The 11,172-nt window shown below is 50.9% G+C and overlaps 1 long non-coding RNA gene across 1 annotated transcript; it reads left to right on the top strand.

Annotated features, from left to right (window-relative positions):
- Positions 1 to 616: 616 nt before the first annotated feature.
- LOC135907435 (uncharacterized) lies at positions 617 to 10,112 on the top strand. Its single transcript, XR_010566001.1, has 2 exons — positions 617 to 924; positions 9,085 to 10,112. It is a non-coding gene; the product is annotated as an uncharacterized lncRNA (long non-coding RNA).
- The last annotated feature ends 1,060 nt before the right edge of the window (positions 10,113 to 11,172 follow it).

The raw sequence follows: 11,172 nt of genomic DNA, 5'->3' as shown, positions 1-11,172 counted from the left end.
GGTGGGCAGACGATGGGCGGCCTCCACGCCACCGTCGTGAGAACGTGCGCGGCAGCAGCAGCAGAAGAGCGCGATGACGTGCGCCACTCTGCAGAAGCGGACGAACCGAAATGGTGCTAAGATGGCGGCCGCTTGTGCAGAAGGTTGGCTCTGAAGGAGACTGCCCTATTCAGGACGCCGCCGCCACGGCTTTCGCGCGTCTTCTCTTTCACGTTGCTGCATTGCTTGTCTGGCTGATTACGCTACGGCCGAGCTTGCTGTTTATTCGTTCCTTATTCGGTGCTCACCCGCTATCGTCGCCACCCTCCGACGCCACCGCCGTTTTCCAACACCACTACCAGTCCGCTGGGCATTCGCCTTTTTTTTCTCTCTCTCTCTCTCCCCCCGCGTTTCTCTTCGCTCCGCAGCGAACGCGCTCTCTTCTTTTGCGTATACTATACACACGCGCAAACACTCACACAGACACGCTGCCCAACGCACGCACACGCAGACACGCAACACGTTTTTAGTCATATACTTTTTTCCCACTTCTCCGACGCGTCGGTGCCTCCTCTCCGCCGTTCGTGAATCAAAACGTGACACGCCATCGCGCCCGCATTCCGAGACCGGAAAGGCCGCCGTCACCGCCGCCGCGGAGGCTCGTTCCTCACGTGACCACGTACGCGCCATGACGTAAAGCATGTGACAAACCCCACGTGACCTTGACGCACGTGATCGTCTTCGCGCTCTCCACAGCTCCCTCCTCCTCTCCGTTTACGCACTTGCCGAGCGTTATAAAAACGAGCGAACCTCCACAGCTCGGTCGAATCACGCTTCTCTGCGTGCAAGTGTCTCATCCTCCGATCGAGATCGCTCTTCTCTTGGGACTTTCGGACCCCGCCCCATCAACAGCGAACATGTCCAGCTCCGGAGACGTCTGCTGCGGTACGTGCCATCGACAATCGCCTCAGCTCGCACTGCGTTTTTCACTGCCTCGTGTACAAAGCGTGCTTATCGTCGCCACTTTGTACCGGGACAGTTCTGTTGTAGGCTAACTCGCTGTTCCACCTTCTTTAAACCTACCGCAAGTTGCATGCCGCTTTTAGGCAATCCAGCAGTCTGTTATCGATTCGCGGAAGGACATCTTGAGAACTAGAGCTCGATAACTAGGGATAAGCAGTTCATTCGTTAATGATGCAGTCATGCTGGCTCTACCTTTACTCCATTCAGAGAGGAAGTACGACTCGCAGCTCTGTATTTAAAGGAGTAACCTCGGTGCGCTTGTTTCATCATGAAGGAGTACCTGAATGGCCGAGCAGTTACTCCTCGTGATACAAACATTATATATCCCGAAGTAAAAGGTGACCGCTGCGCATGGCTTTTTAATGTGGCTCTTTCTTTAGCTCTTCGACTTTTCTACTGCTGCTGCTGCTGTGGCTGTCTTGCACACCGCGTTGTGGGGTGGTTCAGAGTGTGTATATACATGGAAGGAGCGTGGCATACATGAAAGCCGACGCGAGAAACTCGGTTCATTTCTTTATTTTTTCTTCTTTATTTCTTTTTTTTTAGTTGTGGACAAGTCCAAAATACGGCTTACAGGTGCAGTAGTTTTACATCGTGGTCTAGCTGCCGCGCTGATCAATCGCAGAGCATTCAGCCGCTATAGCACGATAAATTGAAGTGCCGCAAACTGCGTAGTTAAACGTAAAACTGAACGCGAAAAATAAGGTTACACCCCTTTGAAAGTAAGCCTTCCACAGCATGTTGTTAGTATTATCACTATTTAGAAAAAAAGTACAAAAAAAGGAAAACTGCCTTCGCGGTATGGAAGGAGGCCCTACCACTCCCTTTCGCTGTACGATTTATCATTACCGCCTAACCCACGTTGAAAAAAAAGGAAGAACAAGAAGAAAACGAGAAAAGCCAGAGGGCTTTAAAAAAAATACATGTGCGCTGTGAAATGTCGTCGACTTTAATCTATCTGTCTTTTCGTGCCGCTTAACCAATCATATCTCATTTAGCAGAGAAGCGCGTGATACAAGCGTACCCACTAGGAAATCAGGTTATGCTAACGAGACGCTGTTCCGTAGTTCTGTTTTGACGCTGCAGTTTTACGTAACTTCAGAAGACATTCCAGAATTGTCGCTAAAACTAAAGCATACAGACTAAACTACCACAGCTCAAACTTATTGTGCCCCCTTGTATAATTTAATGGTGCTATTGTACGCGCTGTCAATGCGAATTTCTCGGGAATCACACGTGCCTCGGGTAAATATCGATAAAGACACACCAGCCCAGTACAATATCGCGGCGCGGCGGTCAGGCACGACCTGCCCGTCCCGACGTGGGAGCGGCCCGCAGCGGCTCCTCCCTCCTAAGGGGGTTTCGGAATTGCTCCTCAGGACCTGAACAAAGTTCATTGCCTGTCTGCCTGCCAGTACAATATCGCTTCAAGCGCAATGTATTCTACTAGTGGTGTTAACAGGATACGCGACTACCGTTTACAATCAGTCGAAGATAACACCGTGTTGGCCTGTGACAGCTGCTCATATGGCATTAAAATGAATCCCTAATAGCTAACTGGAACTGCAAATTACGGCTTTATGTATGATGAACACTCCTCAGAACACAAATGCGTAGTTAACGCGAACGAAGGATACTATAACTTATTGGAATTAAAAGAGTTGCTCGTAGTTTATAATTCTGGCCATGGCGGCCAACTTACCTCGAAAGTTCTCCACATCTACGCAAGCATGCGTGTGTGAGGCAACTCGATAGATCGAGAGGGCACGTAATAATAATAAAAATGACGGTTTTTTTTGAAGCGCGCTTTGCCGCATAACAACTCATTTAGTGGTGAAGCCGTCTTTTTTCGTGTCACCGAATACAGGAACAAAAGGAAGGGCCGTAGCCATTGGTTGAGAGGGGGTGAAACGAAGCAGTAACGCTAAGTAAATCAATGCAATAGCCCGGCTTAAGTCTGCGGTGGTTTTTATTGTTTAGGTTGAGGAATAAATGAACTGAGGAACGACCTGCCCACTGCAGAATATCGGTTTAGCCAGATGTCTGGTCGGCGGAGCTCCACAGAGCTAAAATATGATGTACCGCGTGACAGTCAAAACATAGAGCTAATGGAATTCACTATATGTTAGAAAAACACAACTATGTCCCGAATATCATTGCATTGTCACCGGGGTAGTGCTATGCCGGCCGTGACAGTGTTATTTTGCAGTGCTGCACCATTCTATATAAATGGCTGAAGACGAGAAATAATTTTGTCCTAGACGCGTACAGAAGAGGCTTTTTTTTTAAACCTTATTGGGTGTTTACCACATTAGGCGGTCTCGCAACTAAACATTGCAGCCGTTTTACTAAAAAAAAAAAATTACTTTCGAATACGCGTCCTCAGTCAGACTCGAAAGCACGGTATAGTGGTCTGAAGAGAACATCACTCTCTCTCCGTAACGGCTGCTGGCTCCCACAGGGGTCTTCCGCCATGTCACGGCGGTGGTATTTTTCCGTACCAGAGATCGTTGACTTGCAAATGCAGATGGCCAGGTGGGGCCCCCGCCGCCGAAGTTGGTGCCTGCAGCAGAAACTTGCGCCGCGCGCGCGGGAAAGTTCGCCGCGCTCGCGCTGATGTGACCCTTGCGCGTTTCCCGCGTTCCGCCGGCGCGCCGCGTGACATGTGAATAAAGGGGCGAGGAGATACGGCATGGGACGCCAGACGCCTCGCATCCGTCGCCGCCGCTAATGGTGGGGCGGCTCTGCCCGCTGCCTTCTCTCTCCCTCGCCGTTAATACTTACAAGGACGCCTGGACACGCTACGCTGGTCCCTGCATCTCGCAAGAAATACCATGAAATACCCGCTCTGCAGGCGCCTCTCCCCCATCACCTTTCACTCCTCCTCTGCAGTTGCGCGGCATTTCCGCCTCGGGACGGTGACGCACCGTGCATCCCCTCCTCCTCCTCGGGAGAGAGAGGCGCGCTGCCGCATCTCGGCCTCGTTTCGCTATAACCCGACAGCGGCGCCGCTTTCTGAGCGGCCGCCACCCAGACGCCGCCCAGCCTCCTCTTCCGGCTGCCGCCTAGTGTAACAGCCATGTGCGAGGGAAGAATCGCCACTCCGCGCGGTCCCTTCCCTGCGTGGGATGCCTGCGGAGCAATCGCCCCTCCGGCCGCCTGCCACGCCAGCGAAGTCACAGGCCGCGGCAAACCGACGCCGCCTACTGTAGACAAGGCGGTGGCCGAGGCCGCCCCGTCTCCGCCGTGCAGGGGAGAGAAGAGACAGCGCCGCAGTATTCACTGATGCGAAAGCCGTTCACCTATTGAACCGCGCTCCACGACCCGCACGCTACGTTGTGATCAAAAGCGTGGCCAACGCCTCATTGCGTGCCACGTGACAGTGGTAGTGATTCTTCTACGTTAATTACAGTTAATGCTTTTACTATCATTGCGATTTTCAAGCGCATCTGATTGCGTTCTATGAGCGACTCGTTGTTGAATAAACCACGAGAAAAAATAGACGGTGTGAGGTTATTGTAGATAATCGGAGTAGAGATAGAGAGAGACAAAAACAGACAAAGGAACTCTTTTTTGAAAAGTTATGCAAAATGAATTTTTAGAAATGCGACGAAAAAGATTAAACTAATGCGAAAAGCAATTAAGCACGTGTGACGCGAACTATAACAGGGTTTTGAAAGTGCGCGTGTTCCTTTTGCACCGAGAAAAATAAAAAAGAAAGAAAAGAAAATTGTGAAAGAAAATGAAGTGCGAACGCAAAGGGAAGCTCTTTAAATTCGCGATTTTCTTTTATTACAAATGTCAAGCATAAATGTCATACTCTAGACAAGATACAACCAAAATGTCAAAGTGCTAACAGAGGAAAACATGAGCTGTAGGTATTAAAACGGAGAACATTGTTAATTGAAAACTAACAAAGATAAAAAAAAAGATACAGCTCCTTCCAGCTTCAGCGCATAGGTTTAGTTCCTTCGTTCGCAGCACAAGTGTTATCAAAACGCGGGCATAGAAGTGTATCCCTGAAGACACCGCAGAAAACACTAAATCACGTTAGACTGAAAGTATGCTATCGAATCATTATTTCAGTTAATCTCGTGATAAGAGGTTAATTACTAGGATAGAAAGTGAGTGCCAAACCTCCTTACGCATACGCTGACACTCCAGAGCCATGTATTTCACAGTATTTTGTCGTATTTGGGCCGTGTGGATCTCTAAAGGTTCTTGAAACTCGCCCAGTCTTTGGCTATCTATAATCAATCAGTCCCGCGAGCAGACGCCGTCAGTAATTCATGACGTCACGATGAGCTGCTGCAGGAACTCCAAGGTAGCTTCGCCGCCGCATTTTCGTATTTGCGCCGTTGTCTTGGAAATAGCGCCCCCAGGCGGCTTTGCGTGCCCAAATACGAAAACCCCGTTTTCGGGCGTTTTGCGTTGTTTTGAACGCCCGGCCCATAATGCCCCCTGACACTGGATCCCCCATTTCTAAGAGTACTTATTAAGCCTGTTATCACGGTGACCGATACAGATCAAACAGCTGCCTGATCCAGCAGGTATCCTTCATGAAAAGCGAAATTGTGCAGTGCGCTCTTCTCCGCGCTGTTCAGCAAAAGCGCGGCGGGAAACGCCTCGACGGCTCGCAGTGTAGCGCCAGCATTCCTCCGGTCGGCCGAAATTGCGCCGTCGTGCGGACGGAAATTGCAGGCGGCGCCGGCGGCATTCCAGGAGGCAGCAGTGCAGCAGGCGAGCCGCGCCCAGCGGCGCCAACGAGGTGCGCAGGCGCAGCGAGCTGTTAGATCGGTTGCACAGCTGGTATTGGCTGCACTCGCCGTCGTTGAGAGAGAGGGCGAGAGCAAAGCGTTGTAATTTGGCTGTTCCTCCACGTATTTATGGCGGTATGTGGAAAATAAGGGAGTCACGCTAAGTAAGCTCTCTTTCGGCTCTCAAATGAGCGAAGGCGGCGGACCTTCTCGTTTAACGCCCTACAAGTACATATAAATGTATGTACCTCCACCTTTCCTTGCTTCAGTTTACACAGAACTTTGCTATCTAATATATATATATATATATATATATATATATATATATATATATATATATATATATATATATATATATATATATATATATATATATATATATATATTGCACATAAGCAACGACCGTTTATGACATTTTAGGACGGCTGTTTATAATCTACCGGGACCTCTTCAATGCCCGTGCCTTTTGAAGTATCTCTGTCGCAGCTGCCCTTTTCTGCAGCCTTTTTGCTACTCGTATTTCACGATGAAATCAATTGAGCAGTGTGAACGCACACTGAACTCCTGATGACCTTTGAACGACGACGCACAAATCCCCCTAAGGCTGCAAGCTAGGAGGATCTCCCCTACCAGTAATTATTTTACTTGGCATCTACCTAAGCTGAAACTCCGCGACTAAATGAGCGCGAAGAAAACGCACATTTCTACGTAGATGCGCTGTTTTAGCTCTTATTGAACCTGAACCAATAACCTTCGCCAAGGCGGTGTTGCTCAAAATCTGTATGCCTGTGGCTGCATAAAAAGACATTTTCACTTTAGTAGAAACGGGAGAAAATTTGCGCAGGCTCATGCAGCATACCTCTGTGCTGCCTTATCTGCGTATTTCTACTTGCGGCACTTCGAGGCCATTACGAGACTGAGTAAGTCCCAGGGTCGCAGTCTAGTCAGCCAGAGCACAAGATCGAAAGCCGCGCCTGCGCAATCATTACGATGGCGATCTCTCGGTCAAAAACTCCGAGGGTCGTGGCATTCACACCGACTTCAGGGCAGCGCGCAAGCGGACGTGGGAACGGCCTTCTTTGCGCGAGACGCAATGTTGCCTTCGGATGCAGGCATCCAGACGGTCAACGAACACCCACTTCTCTCCCTCCCCTTTCGTCCCCTCCTCTCGGTGAAGAAGAAAATTGCCGTCTCAGCAAAGGAGAGGGCGACGAAAAATAAGAGGCACAGAGCAATGTCCAACGGACGGGCCATGAAACCATGCTCTCACAGAGGCTTACAGGCGCAGCTGAGGGAGAGAGCGGTGCCAGACGTCCTCGTGGCGGCATGCAGAGCCGAAATAGGAGGCCGAAAGTTAGTCAACTGTGGTCGGCGGCGATCCGTCACAGTGAACGCTCTGCGAGCACAAAGGGTCCTTGCCTGTCCCGGTTCCACCTGCAAATGGCGCGGAAAGACTCAATGGAAGAGGGGGGAGGGGGAAGCCGCCGTGGACGATTCGGTCTCGTCTGCGTCTCCAGACGCTTTGCAGCGCGTCGCGCCCCTCCACACGACGGCGGCGGTCCTTTGGGCCAGATGACTTTGGGCAACGCGAGGCCGCCGGCGGAGGCGCTAATCGTTCCGCGACCGTCTCCGGCTTCGCACGACGGGAGATGACGACGCCGGGCGGGTGAGGACGTGATCCTTCATTCCACGGCGCACGCAACGTCGCTGACGGTGAAAAGAAAGGGAGAAAAAAGGTCGTCAACCCCTTCTCCTCCTTGTTCCCTCCTCTAAGTTCTATTCTGTCGAGCTTCCTGGCGCCAATGACTCTCAACGCGCTTCGACTTCCACCGCTCGAGATGCTGCTCGGGGAGGCCTAGGACAAAGCCGCGCCGTCACGGTCACGTGCGCCTGCTGCGAGCGAGTTGAAGCTTCGCGCAAATATGTAGAATATCTGTGGTCGCTAACCTGGAGTCCCTGCTCCGCACTTCGAGTACGTCGCCCCGTGACGCCGCTGAGGGCTCTGCGGCATACATTGCAGGAATTGAATTTTGTGCAGCTCCGACAGCGCAAAAATTATTTTGCATTACCGCTAAAGGCACGAGTCACAGCGGCCCAGCCGACGTTTGACGGCGCGCCACCTACAGTTATAGATTGCTTTTATAAACTTTTTTCTTTCTTTTATTGTCTCTCTAGATATCTCTTCGGGAAAACGAAAGGTCGCAGTACTGTGCATCCGAGCTTTAGGCACTGCACTTACAATCTGACGAAATCTACTCATTTTTCTTATGCAAACCTGGTACACAGGTTCTACGTTCAATAAAACAATGTTATGAACCAACCAGCGGCCGGACGACGAAAAAAAATATTACTTGGTTATTTTATGTAGGACATAGTCCCGTCTATAGCTGTTTCAACCCTATCTACAATAACACGCAACGTCCAGAACGTTCTCACGTGTGCAGGGATAGCTCAGATAATTATTCCTCTTGCGCTGCTGACATTTACGGCTCGAGGCTAATAAGCACAAATCCTACGCCCTTTTTCCTGGCTTTCGCGTTCAATCTGCTTGCAGATAAGTTAAAAAATCCATCCCTCCATTTTGCATTTCTCACGGCCCGCGAACCGCGCCGTAGTCGTAGCCATTCACGCGAATAACCTTCCCCGCGTAACTAAGTCACTGCCGGTACAGCATTGCAAGACTGAACTCCGCAGGGCGAGTGTGTGCAGCATAGCGAGACCCTCCGTAGGCAACTCCGCGCCGCATCTGCCTTGCAGCCGCCAAGGTACTCCGGTTTTCGCACGACAAGGACGACTGATAGTACGCGAGCGCGGTGTTCCCGCCTGCAGTCGCGTTAACGAGTATACTACAAGCCACGTCCATGGAAGGGAGGTTGTTTGCTTTCGGTGCACGGAGTCGCTTCCATAGGCAGCTGCGGACATTGCGAATATGCTTGGCGAGTGCGCCAAACACTCGCACAATAGAACTTGCGATCGATCAAAGGGCTCGCGCGTATACTTTCATAAACCACAATGATTTGCGGGTGGTAACGGGACCGCACGTTTAACTTACTGCCCAGCTCTCCACTCGCGGACTTTCGGAAAAAGGCCTCAACTTAGTCGCTTTTAAGGGCATCTCATTCGCATGCTCAGCGCAGAATACGGACAGCAACGATGCTCGCGGGATTTCGCAGCGGTGGAATTCGCGTCGTAAACGGGTGAGTGAACAAAAAGCCGGTGTCCCCACGTGTCGATAGTAAGCAGCGATAGGCTTCTATTTAGGCTGAGCGTGACAGCAATATTCGCATACCCGTCTCCTGACGGCATTCTCTCTTCCCTCTCGCAGAAGGCAAGCCCGAGTGCTGCAACGAGACCAGCGAGGTGAAGAACGACGCCGAGGCCAAGGCTGAGACAGCCGCCACCGAGGTGCCCGAGGCGGCGCCGGCTCCGGCCGGCGGCGAGAGCGCCGCACCGGCCGATGCTGCGCCGCAGGACGGCGCCAGCTCGTAGCCGCCGGGGAACAACCACCGGCTGCGCTGCCTGCCTCTGCCGCCGCCGCTTCTTCGCAGTTCTCGTCGCAGCTGCCCGCCGACGACAACCGCCTCGTCGACGACCGATCACCGAGACCGCCGCAGGTTCCGTCGTCTGGTCTGTTCCGGTCATCTGAAGCTCTCCGCCTCGCCGTACCAGAAGTACTGGACCCGACTCTGGCAGGTCGACCGAGATTCTTCACCATCGCCCCCCACCCCTAATCAAGGAAGATGCGAGACGGAAGCCCGGGAGGCTGCGATTCTGCCTGCGAAGGCGCCATCCTCCTGCTTCCCTCACGTCTTCCAGTGAATCGAGCCACGAACCGAAATGAGCGAGTCCTCACACCATGATCAATTCGCCCGTATGGAACGTTTTTCCTTTGCATGCCGAAATCGACACTCTAGAGGACAGCGAGTGGTCAGCGACCAACTTGCATTGGCCGCAGTCGACCAAGACCATCCATGGATTCGCCTGGCCACTTGTCGTCGTGGTTTTACTCCAGTTGTCACCGGAAAGGTTGGCTCGGTAGGAGAAGAGGCGGACAACCACCAAACTAAAAGCAGCAGGCGGGAGCTGCGGAGCGGCGCAAACGCGAGTCAGAGTTGGAAGATTCCTAAGAGATAAAAAAAAAGTGAAACGAAAACGCGCGGAGCGCCGACTTATCCTATATGCTATATATTTATGTAATGAAAGCACTCAGCTCGTGTATACACCTGCTGGCAACAAAAAACGACAAAAAAATTATAAAAAGTGAGAGAAAAGAGAAGATAGAAGCGGTGCGCCCTCTTCTTTTTTGTACATTTCTGAGAATAAAAGAATAATAAACTACAAAATATTTGCCAATCGCTTGTCTGCATGTGTGTGTGTGTGTCTTGCTTTCTTTCGGTACTGTCTTGTTAAATGCCTAGCGCAGCTACTTCCCTCTTTCTATTCCCCTTTCCCTTACCCCCTGTGTAGGGTAGCAAACCAGAAGCTCGTCTGGCGTACCTCCCTGCCTTTGCTCTTTCTTTTCGCCCTCTCTCTCCCCTAGCACAGCCTGTTCTGCAAGTAAAAGTTCTGCAAGTAAAATTACACCATCGGCTCATAATGTAACAGGAGCTGGAGCTGGCAACAGGGTTCAGTGTCTGGATACAGTGCTCACGCAAAGAACTATCGTGGGCATATACAGTCAAACGCCTTTACAATAAAGCTCTCGGGACCTCCAAAATTCTTCGTTATACAGGTCACTTTGTTGTAAAAGTCACGCGCCGTATACCGCTCAATGTAGAGCAGGCTATGTTCGTTCAACAAAGTGAAACCTTTCTTAGCGTGAATTCAAGAGAGACTGAGTGAATCAAGTCGATCTTTTTTTTTTTCTCTGCGCAATTTGCGTGACAAAATAGAGCTTTAGAATAGCGTTCGCAATGAAACGTAAACGCATGACGTACGTAAAAAAAATATCGTTTTCATCACTGCGCATGCTCCAAACGTTATTGGTTTTATGTGGTTTACGTGCACTATGATAACGTACGTAATTAGACAGTTTTACATGGCCGCCGGCGGCATCACTGGCTCCTGTTGGCAGCGGCTGGGACTGCCTCTCCAGAAATATTTTATAGCCTCCTTGCATTCATGCCGCCAAGGAGATTATATATAAAACTATTCCTGCGTCGGCTTAATGCCGCAAGCTTTGAGAAAATCTATCGGCGGGACACTTCACCAATCGCTATTCCTCGCTTGGTTAAATTATAAAAGGTCCCTATAGACAAACTAAGCTTGTGTGATGTGTGAACACTCATCGCTGTGTGCCCACTAATTGATGTGAAAGATAAGATAGGCGCTGCTGTGTGACGCGTCAAGTGAACGGTGTTCGAAATAGCGCGGCGCAACACCGTGCAATCCGCCTAGGTTTTCTGTCGTGTTC

This window comes from Dermacentor albipictus, chromosome 1, assembly GCF_038994185.2.
Source record: "Dermacentor albipictus isolate Rhodes 1998 colony chromosome 1, USDA_Dalb.pri_finalv2, whole genome shotgun sequence".
NCBI lineage: Eukaryota > Metazoa > Arthropoda > Arachnida > Ixodida > Ixodidae > Dermacentor > Dermacentor albipictus.
Note: the sequence above shows the minus strand (reverse complement) of the source record. Positions and strands in the feature narration are given on the sequence as shown.